This window comes from Lissotriton vulgaris, chromosome 11 (genome assembly GCF_964263255.1).
Source record: "Lissotriton vulgaris chromosome 11, aLisVul1.2, whole genome shotgun sequence".
Classification (NCBI taxonomy): Eukaryota; Metazoa; Chordata; class Amphibia; order Caudata; family Salamandridae; genus Lissotriton; species Lissotriton vulgaris.
Genome location: NC_141699.1, coordinates 798,965,839 through 798,981,058, shown reverse-complemented (window position 1 = coordinate 798,981,058; position 15,220 = coordinate 798,965,839). Strand labels below are relative to the sequence as shown.

Genomic DNA, 15,220 nt, shown 5'->3' with positions numbered 1-15,220 from the left:
ATTCCTTTCGTATTTTTATATCCTCGTGCTGAGATTCGTAAATATACAATTATTCGTGAATTTATAATACAATTTGAATAAACTTCATTTACTTGTCAGACTGGGTTAATGCTCTTGTCTCTTTTAACATGCACAACTGTTGCCCAACAGCAGAGCAAGCCTGTCAAACAGGTTTCATGGGAGCAGCCCTTCTTTATTTGAGTTTGATACATAGTCGAACACAAAAAACTGAGGGCATCAGATGATGATGTGAGGATCCCACACCAAGGTAGGATTTTTTTCTAAAAAATAGTACTTGCAATAGGATGCATAATTTCTGTCACTGAGCTTTTTCTTTGCAGAATGCTGCCAGTGCTTAGATTGTGAATGTGGTTGGCAGCAGTGGAGGATAATGGCAAACCACAGGTGAGGTGACCCTGTTTCATATCTTAGCTGCTGAGTTTCAACTCCTTAGATGCTTGTCTTTTTTCCATTATCCATACTAGAATGCACAAGGGGTGGCAGGTAACACTCAGTAGGTGGAGTAAGTGCAGGAATTGGAAAAAACTTTACTCTAGAAATCCATACATTGGGAGTCAAGTTGTGGTAACACCAAGGGAATGGAGTCACAAGGGACTGAGTCATGAAAAGCAGTCTGGGAATCAGCGTCCATATTTTTTTTGAAAAGCTCAGTCAGACTGAAATTGGCATGATGGAGAAAGATGACAGTTAATCTGTTCTGGCTTAATTGGTCGAAAAGGCTGCATCTTAAAACATCTTATGGGGCTAAGGCACCTTCTGCAGAGAGCTTTGTGTGCCCAGTACTCTCGGGAATAATAATGCTAATAATAATGGTCGTTAAAGCACTTGCTGCAGAGATCTGTGCTTTGTTCAGTCCCAGTTTCGACTCAAAGTAGCCCAGCAGGCGAATGCGTCTCCTGCAAAGCACGTTGTGTAGCATGAAAATAACAGATTATGTTATGTAAATTGATAAATGAGTAAATTACACTGTGGCCAATTCAGTGTACTTCACTCAGGACAGACAGAACCCCGTTCTGGTATCCGGCAGTTTCCCTCTTCATTCCAGCACAGGGTTGAGTTTTATTGATTAAAGCGATTTACAGGCCACGAAAAGAAAACACTAGTGAACTACCAGAGAGATCTTTAAAGCTCATTTTTTTCAAAGATATAGGAAAAAAGGGCTTCTCCAGAGGAAAAACCCGGGGAGAAAAGAATCAAAAGCATTTTGATTTGTAAGAGCAGCTATGCTTATACATGAAGATTGTACACGTTGAATCACAAAAGGCGTTAATTATGTTGCAAGAATTTTTTTTTTTTTTTTTTTAGAAAATTGGCTTTCTAGAATATATATCTGTATATCAATCAACTTGAATCTTAATGGAATTGGTTATACTTTTGGCGGAGTAAAAGATATATGTAGATCCAAAAATCAGAACACCGTGTGAAGTAGTGATCTGCGCAGCTTCTTCAAATATACATTACGTCTATACACTAAGCACCTGATTTAGAGTTTGACAGATGGGATATTCTGTCGTAAAGGTGAAGCATACTCCGTCCACTGTATTACACGTGCATTATATCCGAAGGCACTTGTAGTAATAGTAAAGAAGACGATACATCCGTCATGTTTGTGACAGAGAGACACATTTGCCGAACTTTAAATCTGATCCCTAATTCCTTAACATAGCACATTTAGAACATTCCGTATGTCCCGAAACTCTCAATAAAATAGTTATTCCGACTAAGCGCTTTGACCCTGTTTGACGACGTTTGGCATGCATTGTAAGTGGCAGAACATATGCTCCTTTTGTCCTCATGTTGCTAAATAGTCATTGCGAGATGTAAATCTCCCAACTGCACTGGATCAAGGCCAGACCAATTCTTTTGTACTTTAAGGTGAATCCAAGGTGAAATTTAACACCATCGATGCTAGTGTTATTTTCCTCCTGTGCTGCAGATCATTTATTCCCATTGTTCATGACGAGCTCAGCTCGTCATGAGTGTATGGAGGTGTACATCATGACGAGCTGAGCTCGTAATGAGCGTCCAAGGGGTTAAAGACGCACTCACAGTAGAGGGCTGTGATCCACCCTCTTTTCACAGGACTCTCCTTGACTACGACTCTTCCCGTAAAGGTTTAAAGTTATTTATATAGAGCATGTTGGCATATTGGAATTCGGCACTGGCCCTAAAAACACAGTTGTTTGATTACTGAAGCCTTGAACAAGCTGTAACTCGTCTTGTCCATTTCTTTGTGCATTGAACTGCGCTTGTAAACAAACAGTAGTGCATGAACAGTTTCCAGAGTTGGGGTGCTGTCATCAATATTACATCACTGAACTCTTAGAGACTGCTAAAAGTCCAAGTTTGACAAAGGAAAAGTACATTTATTCCACACAAACTACTAAATACTATGCATTAAATTTCAAACATTTACATCAGGCAAATAGAAATAACTTTGGTGTCACCCTTTTATCATCTTTCACTCCTAGTGGGTCTTTAACCCATTAATCACAATGCCCTCGCTCCTATGCCACATACAGAATCACAAAGAAGGGTGCCTAATTTTATATCAGGCAAGTATATTAGCTTTGCCAAGCGGTCACCACATTAAAATTAAAGGCAGGCTATTGGATTTGTCGGGGTGATTCCATATTAATAAGAGTAACCACATGTAATACTTCGATATTCTACCATCACTAAAATCAATTGGAACATTAATCATATCCAAATGCAATCATATGTATCTGCATGGCAGTGTTTGCCAATAAAAGTGATGAATTTGTTTTAAAAAAGTAACACTAAATGTGTTTTAGGGCCTGATTACGACTTTGGCAGTATAGGAGTGGGCACCATGCTAACGCCCCTCTCCACCACCTCCTAAACTGCCCGCTCATTGGATTACAAGTTGTAGTACGGTCAGGCGGTCCTGTGGCGGTGGGCCCATGCCATTGCCTTTCAAATTCTCATTGAAGAGCCTTAGAAAAGCTGCGCCATAGACCCACCACAGTGCGTTCCAGAACGTCATGGGCTGTAAAGTCCATGCTGTGCTGGAACTGTGGGTGCATGCAGACAGGAGGGTAGCACCATGTTCCCCCCTGCATACATCTCTACGCCCTGAGGGAACAGGGGGCCTTGTAGGGTCCCCTAAGTTTCCTCACCGCCATCATTTTCATGGTGTAAGAAATGCCATAAGACTGCTAGTGGTGAGGAAACCCTTAACATGCTTGGCGGTGCTGCAGCAGACCACCAAGCATATTGCAACCTCAATACAACATCACCAGCAACAGAGATCGCAGATCCCTCGTAGTTTTGGCGGTCAGATGGAGGTCCGACTACCCTACTCGAAATAAGGCAGTTGGACCGCTGGAGCAGTGGTCCCCAACTGCCACCACAGATCCACCACAAGTTTGGCAGACGTAGGGACTGCCAAACTCTAATTTAGGCCTAGGCTCTTTCTTTTACACTTCTTGGGCCACTTCATCCAACCATGGGACCAACCACTAAGGGTCCCTGCACTCCTGAACCCAAGAACAAAGTCTCCAGCTCTTGGAGTGTTTTGAAAATCAGTTATAATTTTCTCAGTGGGCATTACCTTGAGGCTGTTGGAAACATTGGACGACTTCCATTAACAACTTCTTTGGGGCTGTTGCCATCTTTGAAGCCACCAAACAGTGATTCACTATCATTGGTTGAAACCCTGTCCTTCCCTGTGGCACCATAAGCATAAAAAGATATGCAAATGAGTCCGTGCCGTGCATTATGGGGTGCTCACTCAGCCAGAGGGGAGATGGTGTATCCTGAGGCAGAAAATATTATGGGGAGAGGACCTCAGGCACGTTTCTTCCACAATGGGCAACAGTTAATCACATTGGCACCATGGCACAATGAAGAAAAGTGTCAGTTAATCTGTTCTGGTTCAAAAAGCTACATTTTAAAGTATCTTATAGGGTTAAGGCAACTTCTGCAAAGAGCTTTGTGTGCCCAGTACGTCTCAGGGAATAATAATAACTGTAAGATCATTCTGATCATGAAAACATTTGCTGGAGAGATCTGTGCTTTGTTTAGTCTCATTAGGGCGAGCGAAGCGAAAAGCCCTCTTGCAGGGATTTGAAAACAGGACATGCAAATTCCTCACATTCCTCACGCTCGTACATGTGTGTGTCCATTTGTGGCCTGCTATTGGCCTTTCAGTGCTTACTGTTCTGTAAAATAGACACCAATAGGTCAGAGGCGAGAGCATAGCTCCGCCCCTGGCCCATTGGTGTCTATTACGCGCATTTCCTGACATATGCTTTCAATTAATTCAAAGCATATGGCAGGAAAGGCGCGCGCACCACTCGCAGCTTTGTTTTCCCGATTGTTAGGCATTCCAAAGATGGCTGTTACACCGTAACACTGCAGCACAGAAGCAACGCCGCGATCTTCACCAAGATAGCGATACCACCGACACAATGTTGTAAGACCCATGATATCGGCTTCCACCGGAAAGGAACCCACTGTAACATTTGCAAGACTGTTCTCTGCCAATCAGCGAATGATGATACATTTATCCAATATACTATTTACTATTGTCTTGTGTTTTTCATTTCATAGAGCATTTTTCGTTGTGCACTTTAGGTTCCCATACAAAGATGGCACATTCGTTTGAACTTGGTAAAGTTTCTTAACTTCACCAAGATGGCTTTGGTCCTTTCCTATTTTGGTCCCCTTCCTCTTTCTATACTATGAAGCTACATTATATGGTTCTGGGAAATAAAGGTTCCTTCCCACATTCCTGTCACTGTGTTTCCCTTCTTTCTGTTGCTCGTTCCCTAGCAACCCTCCGCAGCCAATGGGCGGCCGCGTTGTTGGGAGCCTCTTCGTCCGTGGGGCTCCTGCTGCCCAGCGGTCACTCCCTACGTGTCTGCCCTCACTCTACCACTCTACCGTCCTCACTCCCACTCTACCGCCCTCACTCTAACACTCCACCGTCCTCACTCTACCACTCTAACACCCTCACTCTACCACTCAACCACCCTCACTCACTCTACCACCCTCACTCACTCCACCGCCCTCACTTACTCTACCGCCATCACTCACTCTACCACCCTCACTCTACCGCCCTCACTCTACCACACTCACTCACTCTATGGCCCTCACTCTACCACCCTCACTCTACCACTCTCCTGCCCTCACTTAACCACTCTACGGCCCTCACTCTACCACTCTACCACCCTCACTCCCACTCTACCGCCCTCACTCTACCACTCTACTGCCCTCACTTTACCACTCTACCGCCCTCACTTTACCACTCTACCTCCCTCACTCTACCGCCCTCACTCTACCGCCCTCACTCTACCACTCTACTGCCTTCACTCACTCTACCACCCTCACTCACTCTACCGCCCTCACTCACTCTACCGCCCTCACTCTACCGCCCTCACTCTACTGCCCTCACTCTACCGCCCTCACTCTACCACTCTACTGCCCTCACTCTACCACTCTACGGCCCTCACTCTACCACTCTACAGCCCTGACTCCCACTCTACCGCCCTCACTCTAACGCCCTCCCTCTACCACTCTACCGCTCTCACTCTACCACCCTCACTTTACCACTCTATCGCAATCACTTTACCACTCTACCGCCCTCACTCTACCATTCTAAAGCCCTCCCTCTTCCGCCCTCACTCTACCACTCTACTGCCCACACTCACTCTACCGCCGTCACTCACTCTATCACCCTCCCTCACTCTATCTATTTATCACCCTCCCTCACTCTATCTATCTATCTATCTATCGCCCTCCCTCACTCAATCTATCTATTGCCCTCCCTCTATCTATCACCCTCCCTCTATCTATCGCCCTTCCTCTATCTATCTATCTCCCTCACTCTATCTATATATCGCCCTCCCTCTATCTATCTATCGCCCTCCCTCTATCTATCTATCACCCTCCCTCTATCTATCGATCCCCCTCCCTCTTTCTATCTATCACTCTCCCTCCCTCTATCGCCCTCCCTCTATCTATCGCCCTCCCTCTATCGCCCTACCTCTCTTCCACCCACCTCCTTCTCTAACTCCCTGTTCTCTTCTCTTCTCCCGTGCTGATTTGCTGCTCTTCCACCCTGCCTCCTTCTCTAACTTCCTGTTCACTTCTCTTCTCCTGTGCTGATCTGTTGCTCTCTTCCAACCCGCCTCCTTCTCTAACTCCCTGTTCTATTCTCCTGTGCTGATCTACTGTTCTCTTCCACCCGCCTCCTACTTTAACTCCCTGTTCTCTCCTCCTGTGCTGATCTGCTGCTCTCTTCCACCCCACCTCCTTCTTTAACTCCCTGTCTGTTCTCTTCTCTTCTCCTGTGCTGATCTGCTACTCTCTTCCAGACACCTCCTTCTTTAACTCCCTGTTCTGTTCTCCCGTGCTGATCTGCTGCTCTCGTCCACCCGCCTCCTTCTCTAACTCCCCGTTAGGTTCCTTCTCCTGTGCTGCTTTGTTGCTCTCTTCCACCCGCCTCCTTCTTTAACTCCCTGTTAACTTTTGCTGATCTGCTGCTCTCTTCCACCTCACCTCCTTGTCTAACTCCCTGTTCTATTCTCTTCCCCTGTGCTGATATGCTGCTCTCTTCCACTCCACCTCCTTCTTTAACTCCCTGTTCTCTTCTGCTGTGCTGATCTGTTCCCCTCTTCCACCCACCTCCTTCTCTAACTCCCTGTTCTTTTCTCTTCTCCTGTGCTGATCTGCTACTCTCTTCCACTCTGCCTCCTTCTCTAACTCCCTGTTCTCCTCTCTTCCCCTGTGCTGATCTGCTGTATGCCACACTGCTGCACGCCACGCTGGTGCACCCCACACACTGCTGCATGCCTCACACTGCTGCACGCCTCACACTGCTGCACGCCTCACACTGCTGCACGCCTCACACTGCTGCATAACTCACACTGCTGCAGGCCTCACACTGCTGCACACCGCACACTGCTGCATGCTGCACACTGCTGCACGCCTCACACTGCTGCACACCTCACACTGCTGCATTACTCACTGCTGCATGCTGCCCGCTGCTGCACACTGCTGCACGCCTCACACTGCTGCATGCCTCACACTGCTGCACGCCTCACACTGCTGCACGCTACACACTGCTGCACGCCACATACTGCTGCACTCCACACACTGCTGTACGCCTCGCACTGCTGCATGCCTCACACTGCTGCACTCCTCACACTGCTGCACGCCATACACTGATGCACGCCTCACACTGCTGCATGCTGTAGGACACACACTGCTGCATGCTGCAAGCCACACACTGCTGCACGCTACAGGCCACACACTGCTGCACGCCTCACACTGCTGCACACTGCAGGCCACAAACTGCTGAACGCCACAAATTGCTGCACGCCACACACTGCTGCACGCCTCACACTGCTGCACACCTCACACTGCTGCACGCCTCACACTGCTGCATGCCACACACTGCTGCACACCTCACTCTACTGCACGCCACACACTGCTGCATGCCTCACACTGCTTCACACTGCAGGCCTCACACTGCTGCACACCGCACACTGCTGCACACTGCACACTGCTGCACGCCTCACACTGCTGCACACCTCACACTGCTGCATTACTCACTGCTGCATGCTGCCCGCTGCTGCACTGCTGCATGCTGCACACTGCTGCACACCTCACACTGCTGCATGCCTCACACTGCTGCACGCCTCACACTGCTGCACGCTACACACTGCTGCACGCCACACACTGCTGCACTCCACACACTGCTGTACGCCTCACACTGCTGCATGCCTCACACTGCTGCACTCCTCACACTGCTGCACGCCATACACTGATGCACGCCTCACACTGCTGCATGCTGTAGGACACACACTGCTGCGTGCTGCAGGCCACACACTGCTGCACGCTACAGGCCACACACTGCTGCACGCCTCACACTGCTGCACACTGCAGGCCACACACTGCTGCACGCCACAAATTGCTGCACGCCACACACTGCTGCATGCCTCACACTGCTGCACACCTCACACTGCTGCACGCCTCACACTGCTGCATGCCACACACTGCTGCACACCTCACTCTACTGCACGCCACACACTGCTGCATGCCTCACACTGCTTCACACTGCACGCCTCACACTGCTGCATGCCTCACACTGCTGCACGCCTCACACTGCTGCACGCCTCACACTGCTGCACGCCTCACACTACTGCACACCACACACTGCTGCACGCCACACGCTGCTGCATGCCAGACACTGCTGCGCGCCTCACAATGCTGCATGCCTCACACTGCTGCATGCTGCACACTGCTCCATTACTCACACTGCTGCATGCTGCACACTGCTGCATGCCTCACACTGCTGCACGCCTCACACTGCTGCATGCATCACACTGCTGCACGCTGCACACTGCTGCATTACTCACACTGCTGCATGCTGCACACTGCTGCATGCCACACACTGCTGCACGCCACACACTGTTGCACGCCACACACTGCTGCACGCCACACACTGCTGCAGGCCACACACTGCTGCACGCCACACACTACTACATGCCAAACATTGCTGCACGCCTCACACAGCTGCATGCCACACACTGCAGCAAGCCTTACACTGCTGCGCTTTGCATGCCACACACTGCTGCACTCTGCCTGGCCACACACTGTTGCATGCATCACACTACTGCAGGCTGCACACTGTTGCACGCCGTACACTGCTGCACACTGCTGCACACCACACACTGCTGCACGCCACACACTGCTGCACACCACACACTGCTGCATGCCACACACTGCTGCACGCCACACACTGCTGCACGCCACACACTGCTGCATGCCTCACACTGCTGCATGCCTCACACTGCTGCATGCCACACACTGCTGCACTCCACACACTGCTGCACGCCACGCACTGCTGCACGTCACACACAAACATCTTTTCCTTGCAAAATGTGTTTTCTTTTTCGCAAACTGTAAATCAAAGTTACAAACACATATTTTACATACAAACACATTGCATAACTAAGATTTTCAAAAAAAAGATGCAAAATACATACATCAATATTTATTAACTACTTATTCTACACCATTATCTATCATTTAACTTTTTAATACACCTACACATCACATGTAATTGTATTTCAGTATAACTGCAATTCCATAACTAGCACTAACAACATTGCCATTTTCAATGCCAACTGCTCAAACTTTAATAATGCGAGACCTATTGCATTTCCAATGCTTGTTTTTAACTTGAAGTAGCACAGAGTGTGAATGTGTCTCCTGCAAAGTACATCGGGTAGCATACAGATAACAGATCATTAAGTTATGTAGAAAGGTAAGTTGGTAAATTACACTGGGACCAATTCAGCATACGTCACATGGGCTAGACGGGTCCCTGTTCTGTTCAGAAAGCAGCTTAAAACGTGGATATTTGACAAATAATCCTCCTCCCCTCCTAAGCGCCTTGAAACCCTCTGGGTATGTAGTGCGCTATACAAATTTTATGACTTGACTTGACTTGAATAGCTGCCGGTTCTGAGATCCGGCTCCGAGATAAGGCTGGTTTCCCCTTCACTCAAGCACTGGGCGGAGCTTTATAGATTAAAGCGATATTCAGGTGACGAAAAGAACATTTAGTCAACTTCCACAGTGTAATATAAAGCTTATTATTTTGAAGATGTAGAATCAAAAGGTTTTTCCACCGTAAAAAAAACGGTGGAGAAAAAGCATTTTGGTTTCTGAGAGCAACCACACTTAAACTTGCAGATTTTACAGGTTGATTAACAAGAGGCATTTGTTATGATTCAGGAAACCATTTTTTTGTTTTTAGAAAATCTGCCCTTTAAAATGGTATAACTGTATGTTAATCAACCTGAATCTTAATCAAATTGTTTATACTTCTGGTGGAGAAAAGGAAATAAGAAGTTCCACAATGCATGGAAACCTGTAAAGTAATGATCTGTGCAGCTTCTTCAAATGTACATTTAGGCTTACACACTAACAGGCACATGCATCATTGTTGGCTTTTGCGATTTCTTAATTGCGATTTTTATGGAATCGCAATTAAGAAATTGCAAAAGCCTATGCATGAATAAATCGCTGAAAAATGTGCGATTTCTAAACATTCCTTAATTGCGAGTCGCAAATTGCGAGTCGCAATTGAGGAATGCCTCCCCATTCATTCCTATGGGCTTAGAGGCCCATAGGAATGAATGGGAAGACATTCTTAATTTGTGATTCGCAATTAGCGAATCGCAAATTGAGAAAGCGATTTCAAGGGTGCAGGGGTGTCCAAAGGACACTCTGTTGCACCCCTGAAATTAATCTGTGCACATATGTTGTGCACACACATGCCCTAAGGCAGTGGTTCCCAAACTTTTTGGACCTGTGGCTCCCTTTACCTAATTGGCAGTTGGCCGTGGCTCCCCATTATATCACTTTTTTTAACATAATCGCTGAGGGGATGCAACCCCGACCGCAGGAGTTTTTCCCGTTTCCCCCCTAAATTAATTGGGATGGAGCTGATGAAGGTATTATAATCATATTTGTAACAAAATTAAAATATAAGTGGTTTAATAAAAACTTGAATTGGTTAAGTGAGAAACTGTACAATAATAATTGCCAAATATGTTTCCATGACTTAACCTTTTTTATTCGCTCATAAGAAAGCTTGCATTGTTCCCACCCCTGCTGTATCTGTTTATGGTCAGTTGATGAAACTTTCAGTTATGAAAAAGCTAAAGCGTCTTCTATTCCCTCATCCTTTTCGTTTCTCCACCTCTTGTCGTAGTCTTTTCTCTTCAGACATTCTTTTTCTCCCCTCTCTCTGCCTTTCTCTCAGACATTCTTTTTCTCTCCTCTCTCTGCCTATATGTCCTGCTTTCCTTCTCTTCCTCTTTGAATCTTTCACCCTTTGTTTTACCTGCGTGAATTCCATCTTCCACCTCGGAAGCTTGCCCTTGTTTTCTCAGACTGAAAGTCTTGGTATCACTTTCAGTTTCCTTTATTTCTCTCATCCCTCTGCCTCACTCCTTTTCCCATAAATAAAACATAGGTGGCCCAGTTTAGGGTGAATTAACAGACACTCCGACGCCCAGGTTGGCGCAGTCTGAGTTAAACTTGCATATCAGCACTGTGATGTCTTGTCCGAGGTAGTAAGCGCTATATCCATGAAATTACAATACAATGAGAGAGGCCTTATTTGGCCCAAGAGCAAAGTAACAGGCATGTTTGAGGCTGTTCCCCTTTTCAGCAGCGACAATAACTGAACATAATTATTGTAACAGTAACTTGCTGTACCCTTGTATCATGTGTTGTGGTGTGATGTTCAATAACACCAGTAAAAATAGAAGTAATTCCTCAAGTATTTATTAAGATACAACGAGCTTACGTAAGGGAGGGAACAGCTGTCGGAAGGTGACAGAGTACACGGAGACTGGGGTGTGCGTCATATAAATACCAGCAACATATTCCATAGTACGTCATAACAGTGACCAATCACAGGAGCAGGAAGGAGGAAGTGCAGGGTATAATGCAAGGAAGACTAGACCTGCAACATCTCCCTTTCAACAAACACAAAGGTGAATATTTACAACAACTCATAGTCTCTTAGCCCTGCAGGTAACTTAGATATTCTCCCAAACCGGATACAGGTACCCTCCCAACCTCCATGACATTTAGCACTTTCTTCATTGGATATACTAGAAGTGCTGGGTTTGGGATCATATACACTGTCGGCGGTGGCTTGTCTCTCAGTTACACTGCCCTCGCCATGCCTCTCTACAATTTCAGTACTGGCATTACTTTCATCATTTCTATACATTTCCTCCCTGTCATAGTTAACTGGTTGACAACATACTTCTTTCAGTGCTAAGTCAACTTGTTCATCCAATTCACCTGAATAAGTACTCAACCATGAGAATTCCTTGTCACCCACATCTTTGTTTTTGAGTCCCTCAAACCATAATTCTGCCTGGCTTTTACTCAAGCACACAGCGTCACTCTTGTTGCGCCAACCCAGGGATTTCAAACAAATGGCACTCTCTGAGACCTCGACCACCTCCTCAGGATTATAGTACTTAGATTCTCCTTTATGTTGTCCATCATGTCTTTTGATAAGTGCCCAATCACCCTTGTTAAACTCTTTGTTAACCGCTTTGTGTACCATGTCGTGATAGCTTTTAGCTTTGATTTGGTTCTCAACAATCTTCCGCTTAACTTGCATCTGTTCATCACTTATGACCACAGGGTCGGGTAAACCTGACTTTAACCCTTCAATTTTAGGCACCATGTCATTATCACATCTTCTCCCCCTCATTAAGAAAAATGGGGAAAATCCTGTTACACTGTTTATGGTAGAGTTGTATGCAAATACTCTTTCCTGGATGACTCTTTTTACAGGAATATTCGAAGCTAAAGCTAATTGAATGCCGTCCTTGATAAAACGGTTCACTCTTTCAATTTGCCCATTTGACTTTGGAGAGTATAAAGGAGTTTTCTCCTGCCTGATGCCATGTGAATTAAGAAATTCTGTCATTTTGTTGGAAGTAAGCTGCTTCCCGTTATCTGACACCAGTATGCGTGGACTTCCTTCAATGGAGAAAATTTGGCCAATAATGAGTCATGTAATTGTTCAATAGAGCGCCGATTAAATATGAGAAGAAGCGCTCCTTTTATCGCATATTTGTAACACTTTGCCAATAATATGTGCAATAGAAATGCTTTTGCGCGTTTATTTACCTCAGCTTCGATGCGCTGCTATGGACGGAATGTTCATTACAAAATGGCATCACGTTGCTCCCGTCGACTACGTTGTGACGTGTTCGGCCCTGCTGTTTGACACACATCTGAGCGGCAGGAATGTCCGTTACCGCTGCGCGCAAGAAACCCGAATGACAGTTGAACTGTCACGAGTCAACCGCCTTAGAATTTCTTACTTGGTCTGGTACGCTGTGGAAACACACGTTACCCAAAATTTACTTGCAGGAATACTCGTGAACACAAAAATTACTCCGTAGCTTGCCTTATAGCTTCCCACGAAATTCCTGTCAGAAACACCGCTACTTTCGACGATTTCATCAGCGTTCTGCCCACATGACTTCCAGGTCCCAAATTGCTGTGATACTGAAATATAATGGAGAATACCAATTAAATTTGTATCCAAATATTTTTTTGAATAAATGCCATAAGAGCACTTGCCTTGAAGATAAGGTTGAGGTGCTCCTGAAGAAATCCCTGCGTAAGCTTGTCTATTTATTTCTCATCCCACCCTCGTCGCCAAATATGTTGTGGTGTGATGTTCAATAACACCAGAAAAAATAGAAGTAATTCCTCAAGTATTTATTAAGAAAAAACAAGCTTACGTAAGGGAGGTAACAGCTGTCGGAAGGTGACAGAGTACACCGGGACTGGGGTGTGCGTCATATAAATACCAGCAACACATTCCATAGTACGTCATAACAGTGACCAATCACAGGAGCAGGAAGGAGGAAGTGCAGGGTATAATGCAAGGAAGACTAGACCTGCAACATCATGCTACTTTAGTAAAGCGCTCCGATACCTACGGGCCATGTCCGCGCTATATAAAAAAGCAAATAATAATGCAGAGCCACAGATTCAACTCAAAACAGCTGGGGCGATCTGAGAGCACAATCATAGTTAATAGATTTTTAACAGCTGTGCCCTCTAATATTTTTTTAACTCAAAATTTTCCTAGAAATCATGAATTTTTACCTATTAACAATGCAAGCTGGTCTTTTAGTCAGCTGTGCTTCAGATATTAGCAATGTTAATCTGAAATATTTGGTATCATTGCTTAAAATGTAAACATATGAATTTCAAAAGCAGTTGAAGTTTTTATAACCCATACACATTTTTTTGTATGTGTATGAAGCGGAGAATGGAATGACTGAATAATTGATAGGCGAATATACATGGAGGGATAAACTGCTTAATGAAACGCCTGTCTTTCTCTACAGAGGTGACCTGCCATTTTTTATATATCTGACAAAAAGCTGCAGGTCCAGGGTTCCCAACGCTGGCCATTAGCACCATCTCAATTATCGAGCATTATGAAGTTTTGGGCCACAATGAGGAATAAAGTCCGTTTTAAAATCACCAGGATATTTACCTCATGCAATCCTTGAAGTTCAGGTACTTCTCTGTTTATATTTCCCACTTGCTTTAAGCAAGTGAAAAATGTGAGCAGAAATACACTTTGTTTTTAAACTCGACAATCGTGTAAAGATGGTAATTGCGCAGCAGTAGTTAACCAGAAAATAAAGCAGAAATAACCACGCCAGACCGCACGAAATGAGCTCCAAAATCATTATCCCGAGTTTAACGGAATCTTTCCGGAATCGGAAAAAAGTGGATAAAAATGAAGTCCTTCCAGTGGTTAAATAACACTCAATCAATCAATCAATCAATCAGTGACACTTATAGAGCGCGCTACATACCCGTAGGGTCTCAAGGCGCTGGGGGGGGGGGGGGGCCGCTACTTCTCGAACAGCCAGGTCTTCAGCTTCTTCCTGAAGGAGAGGTGGTCTTGGGTCAGGCGCAGGTCGGTCGGGAGGGAGTTCCAGGTCTTGGCGGCCAGGTAGGAGAAGGACCTTCCTCCTGTAGTCGCTCTTCGGATGCGGGGGACGGCGGCGAGGGCGTGGTTGGCTGATCGGAGGTGGCGTTTGGGAGCGTAGAAGTTGATCCGGCTGTTGAGGTAGCTCGGGCCTTGGTCGTGTAGGGCTTTGTGTGCGTGGGTGAGGAGGCGGAAGGTGATTCTTTTGTTGACGGGGAGCCAGTGAAGGTCTCTCAGGTGTCCGGTGATGTGGCTGGTTCGTGGGATGTCGAGGATGAGTCTGGCTGAGGCGTTCTGGATCCGCTGGAGTCTCTTCTGGAGCTTGGCGGTGGTACCGGCGTAGAGGGCGTTGCCGTAGTCCAGCCGGCTGGTGACGAGGGCCTGGGTGACGGTCTTCCTGGTCTCGGTGGGGATCCACCGGAAGATCTTCCGTAGCATGCGTAGGATGTTGAAGCACGCCGAGGAGACGTTGTTGACTTGCCTGGTCATGGAGAGGGAGGAGTCCAGGATGAAGCCCAGGTTGCGTGCATGGTCTGTTGGTTTGGGTGCGGTGCCCAGGGCTGGAGGCCACCAGGAGTCGTCCCAGGCGGAGGGGGAAGAGCCCAGGATGAGGACCTCCGTCTTGTCAGAGTTCAGTTTCAGGCGGCTGGTCGTCATCCACTC

General features: G+C 46.4%; 1 protein-coding gene across 1 annotated transcript in view; it reads left to right on the top strand.

Moving 5' to 3' along the window:
- Positions 1–213: 213 nt before the first annotated feature.
- Positions 214–15,220, top strand: part of LOC147683516 (alpha-1,4-N-acetylglucosaminyltransferase-like) — a 427,778-nt gene continuing 412,771 nt past the window's right edge. The window contains exon 1 of the mRNA XM_086943922.1: positions 214–268. The gene's annotated coding sequence lies outside the window, so the exon portion shown is untranslated. The remainder of the gene's footprint in view (positions 269–15,220) is intronic.